Here is a 5,745-nt window from a genome sequence, read left to right on the forward strand (position 1 = left end):
GGTCTACAAATAATTTCACGCATCATCGGAGAGGCACCAATGGAAGTGTTGAACCCCTCTGTGATGGTGTCTAGATTGGATCTGGTGGTTCTGGACTCTGCGGCGGCTAGAATTAATTTTCGTCAACTCCCCTAGGGTTTCTGTAATATTGGGTTATTTATAGAGCAAAGAGGCGGTTCAGGGGGCACACGATGTGGGCACAACCCACCTGGGCACGCCTGGGCCCCAAGGCTAGCCCTGGTGGGTTGTGCTCCCCTCGGAGCACCCACCCCCAAGGTGCTTCTTCGGCCCACTGGATGTCTTCTGGTCCAAAAAAATCTCCAAAAAGTTTTGCTGCGTTTGGACTCTGTTTGGTATTGAGTTCCTGCGATGTAAAAAACATGCAGAAAACAACAACTGGCACTTGGCACTATGTCAATAGGTTAGTACCAAAAACGATATAAAATGACTATAAAATGATTATAAAACATCCAATATTGATAATATAATAGCATGGAACAATCAAAAATTATAGATATGTTGGAGACGTATCAGCATCCCCAAGCTTAATTCCTGCTCGTCCTCGAGTAGGTAAATGATAAAAACAGAATTTTTGATGTGGAATGCTGCCTAACATGTCATATCATATTCTGTTCTTTATAGCATGGACATTTGGACTTTTATATTGTTCAAAGCAATAGTCTATCTTTGACATGATAACTTAAATACTCAAGCATATCAACAAGCAACCATGTCTTTCGAAATATCAACGCTAAAATAAGCTATCCCTAGCCCATCATGCTCAAGCATTGATCCTTTCATGAAACACACTCACATATTAACTACACCCAATGCTCAAGTACGATCATAGTGCCTCCTAGTTGGTGATTTTATAAGAGAAGATGGAGACTCAAATTATTGGAGGGATTGACCATGGGTAGCCTCATCAGCACCCTATAGTATTTCCAGACATAGAGGCTAGCTGTGCCCCTCACACCTTCCAGATGAAAGGCCGACCCCTTGGGCCGACTGGTCCAACGGGCCGGCTGCCAGAAGACGGCGTGCTCCCAACAGGCGGCCCCAGGGAGCCGGCATCTAGCAGGCGGCCCTGTGCCCCCTCAAAGTTTGCACCCACTTACTGCGACGAGACGGTGCTTGGCTACAGTACAACTTGCCATCCTCGAATCCAGGGCAGAACGTGGCCACAGTGCGGGTGTACAAAGCGGACACCCCTCGCCCAGCGCGGCACTGTTGCTACGCAGCCCATGACGTCACCTACGTCAGAGGGATCCATGCTCCCATGATGGGTGGTTGGTATGGGCCACAAAAGGCGGGCCCTACCTATCCGCGGGCCACTCGAAGACGGTGAAACCCGAGCAGGTGTGAATCGAGATTGGGATTTGTCACTCCGTATGACGGAGAGGTATCTCTAGGCCCTCTCGGTAATACAGCATCACAAGAAGCTTGCAAGCAAAGTTACTAAGGAGTTAGTTACGAGATAATGTATTACGGAACGGGTAAAGAGACTTGCCGGTAAAGAGATTGAACTAGGTATGGAGATACCGATGATCGAATATCGGGCAAGTAACATACCAACAGACAAAGGGAACTACATATTTGTCATAAAGGTTCGACCGATAAAGATCTTCATAGAATATGTGGGAACTAATATGGGCATCCAGGTCCCACTATTGGTTATTGACCGGAGAAGCGTCTCGGTCATGTCTACATCATTCTCGAACCCATAGGGTCCGCACGCTTAACGTTCCTTGATGATATAGTATTATATGAGTTATGTATGTTGGTGACTGAATGTTGTTCGGAGTCCCGGATGAGATCATGGACATGACGAGGAGCTCCGGAATGGTCCGGAGGTAAAGATTGATATATAGTATGATATGGTTGGGCCAAGGGGTAAGGCCCACGGGGCTTTAGGTCGGTGCAAAAGGAAGTTTTGCGGAGGTCAGGGACCAGACGCCAGCGACCCTGGCGTCTGGCCCTGGGCCACATGCCGAGGCCAATGGCGTCTGGGCCAGACGCCGAGGACCTTGGCGTCTGGTCCTGGAGTCCGAGAAGGACTCTTGCCTGGTGTGCCAAACCGACTTTGAGGAGGCTCTTTCTCTAAGAAACGACCCCAGGGCTCAACATATAAATAGAGAGGCAGGGCTAGCACCCTGAACACATCAAGATTCACCAAGTCGTGTGCCGGCAACCCCGCCCCCTCTAGTTTATCCTCCATCATAGTTTCCGTTGTGCTTGGCGAAGCCCTGCGAAGATTGTTCTTCACCACCACCGTCACCACGCCGTGATGCTACTTGAACCACTACAAAAAAAAGACACATCCGTGACATTTTGGGCCGAACGAAAATCTTCTCTGTCATACTTATGACACTTCTATGACGATAATTGTAACAAAACCCGGTATCATCATAGATGTGGTGGGGTCCTACTTCTATGACAAAAAATCATGACAGAAAATGGGCTTTTCGTCCTGGGCGAGCCGGAGACGCAGCTGCATGACATTCTTTGGGCCGTCCATGACGGAAAAAACCGTGGTAGAAGTGAGGGCGCGGAAATTATCGGGGAGTCCCCGGTTACGGTGGGTGGTCGGGGACCGAGCGATGCACGTTACTCTCGTACGTACGCGCGTGTGTGCGAGGCGTTGGGCTCTAACTGAACCCGAGCGATTGCACTGCAGGCTATGTGTTACTGAACCCGAGCGATCAATCGATGGTTGTTAACTGAACCCGATCAAGCGATTCCTTCGCTACTGCTGCTAACTGAAGCCGATCAATGCTGCCTCTGGATGAACAGTGAGCGTTGCTGGAGGGGTTTGGATGAACAGTTCCCGGTGGGGGTGGATGAACAGGACCCCGTGGAGTTGCCTCTGGATGAACAGTGAGCGTTGCTGGGGGGTTTGGATGAACAGTTCTCAGTGGGGGTGGATGAACAGGACCCCGATCGTTCGAGCCGGTTGGGGCTGGATGAACAGGACCCCGTGGAGGGCAGGATGAACAGGACCATCCCATGGAGGGCGGGATGAACAGTAGACGGTGGAGGGCAGGATGAAGAGTAGCCCGTGGAGGGGTGGTTGAACAGGAGCCCGTGGAGAGGGCTGGTTGAACAGTAGCCGGTGGAGTAGCGCGCGGTGGAGGCTGGATGAACAGGAGCCTGTGGATGAACAGTCATAGGTGGAGGCTGGAGGAGGTCGACGGTGGATGAACAGTAGCCCGTGGAGGCTGGAGCGGGTTGACGGTGGAGATGAACAGTATCCCGTGGAGTCCCGTTTTGCGGTACGCCACACCCCTCCCGATGAACAGGACCGCCATTTCGACCGTAGCGCTCCAACACAAGTCCTTTTCCTCCGTTTTGCGGTACGCCACACCCCTCCCGATCAACAGGACCCCCGTTTCGACCGTAGGAGGTCCGTTTCCTCCGTTTTGCGGTACGCCAGACCCCTCCCGATGAACAGGATCCCGTTTCGAACGTGGCCGGTCGAACACAAGGCTGTTTCCTCCGTTCTGCGGTACGCCGGGCCTCGTTTCCATTGGCTGTTCCATCCAAGCCCTCCCGATGAACACGACGACGCATTCCGTTCCGACCCAGCCGGTTGGCTCCCCATTAACACAACGACGACGTTGTTTCTCCGTTCCGACCCAGCCATGTACACGAGCCCTGGCCGTACGTATGCGCGAGTGGGCATTCGAGACCCCGAGCGTATGTATGTACATAGCCGTCTTTACTTTCTTGCACCCTGGCCATTGTACGTACGTGTACATGCTACGTGCGCGCCTCTACTACGACACGTGTGTGCCTCTACATCGACCAGTATGTACATACACGTTCGCGACCAGAATGACAACGCTACGTACGCTTCGACCAGGTGTTTCCCGACTGTCAGGCACTTCCTTGCGTGCGAAGATGTAGCTGGTGGGTCCTAGCAGTCAGGGGGAAACATTTTTTTGGCGAAGTACGGTGACCCATCCGGTGGGTACCTGCTGTCAGGTGGACGAATGATTATTTTGCGCATAATAAGGAGGCACTTCCTTGCTGCGGCCGTGGACCCAGTTGTCAGCCTCTCCACGTACAGTCCACCTCCGATGGAAGCCGTTCCTTGACCACGTTGACCACACCGCGCCAAGAGCACTAGGGCGGTGGACGACGGCGAGGCCTAGGCAGGGGATGACGCGGAGCCGGGGAAGACGCGGCAGTGGAAGCCCGCGCGGAGAGGAGTACAAGGGTTCACTGGTTCGGCTGCGGTGTGAGGTTGTCGTCGCCGCAGGGCCTGGCTAGCAGTGGGAATAGTAGGGGGCGTTGAGGCCTCCGCGGCAGCACAGCCAGCCACGGGAGGCAGGGGCATGCGGCACGACCGGCACTGCTTTGGACGGCTGGAGCAAAAAGACCAGAGGTTGAAGAAGCACTACGGCCGTTGGATGGATATCGTACGGTCACTGGAGATAGAATCGTTCATATTGACTAAGTTGACAAAGCACTCCATCCCCGTCAACTTAGTAGGCCCACAAGTCAGCCTCCCACCAAGGTGGGTCCCAACTAGCAGGGCGAGTATTCATTTTTTTGTGCGTAATAAGGAGGCACTTCCGGTGGGTCCGAGCTGACAGCGGGGGGAACGTTTTTTTCACGCAATACGGTGGCCCGTCCGGTGGGTCCCAGCAATCAGGGGGGAAACGTTTTTTTCATGAAATACGGAGGCCCGTCTGGTGGGTCCCTGCTCTCAGGTGGAGGAATCATTATTTTCCGCATAATAAGGAGGCACTTCCTTGCTGCCGTTGTCGACCCAGCTGTCAGCCTCTCCAGGTACAGTCCGCGTCCGATGGAAGCCATACCTTGACCACGTTGACCACGTCGCGCCGACAGCACCAGGGCGGTGGACGGCAGCGAGGCCTAGGAAGGGGACGACGCGGAGCCGGGGAAGACGCGGCAGTGGAAGCCCGCGCGGAGAGGAGTGCGAGGGTTCACTGGTTCGGCTGCGGTGTGAGGCTGCCGTCGCCGCGGAATAACAGGGGGTGTGGGTGAGTAGAGGGATGGCCTGGCCAGCGGTGGGAGTAGTAGGGGGCGGTGAGGCCTCCGCGGCATCACAGCTGGCCATGGTAGGCAGGGGCACGCGGCACGACCGGCGCTGCTTTGGGCGGCTGGAGCAAGAAGACTAGAGGTTGAAGAAGCACTAAAGCCGTTGGATGGACATCGTACGGTCACTACAGCTAGAATCGTTTATATTGACTAAGTTGACAAAGCCCTTGGTATGCGTCAACTTAGTAGGCCCATAGGTCAGCCTCCGAAACAGTGCGCCCCAGATGTCAGTGGGTGGAATCATGTTTTGGGCGGCTGAAGCAAGAATATCCGAGATGGAAGAAGAAGCACGACATCCGTTGGATGGACATCCAACGGCCACAGCTGCCAGAACCGTGTGTTGTTGACAAAGCCTTGCATACGCGTCAACTTAGTTTTTTTAGGGGACGCGTCAACTTAGAAGGCCCACAAGTGTGTGGCAGAGAACATATAGCCCATTTGCGATTTGTAAGAATGTACAACCCATTTTTTAATTCTAATGGAATTTACTACAGCCCATTTACAGTTTGTTAAAAGTACAACCCATTTTCTAGCTAGGACAATGATTAATAATTTCAATCAAAACCGCTCAAAACAGAATTCAAAAAAAATTCCCACATTTTTATGGGATCCCAAATATTTTTATCCGAAATTTCTAGTCAGATTAAATATAATTTCAAAATAAAGTTGTATTACGTT

The sequence above is a fragment of the Aegilops tauschii genome, chromosome 6, assembly GCF_002575655.3.
Source record: "Aegilops tauschii subsp. strangulata cultivar AL8/78 chromosome 6, Aet v6.0, whole genome shotgun sequence".
Classification (NCBI taxonomy): domain Eukaryota; kingdom Viridiplantae; phylum Streptophyta; class Magnoliopsida; order Poales; family Poaceae; genus Aegilops; species Aegilops tauschii.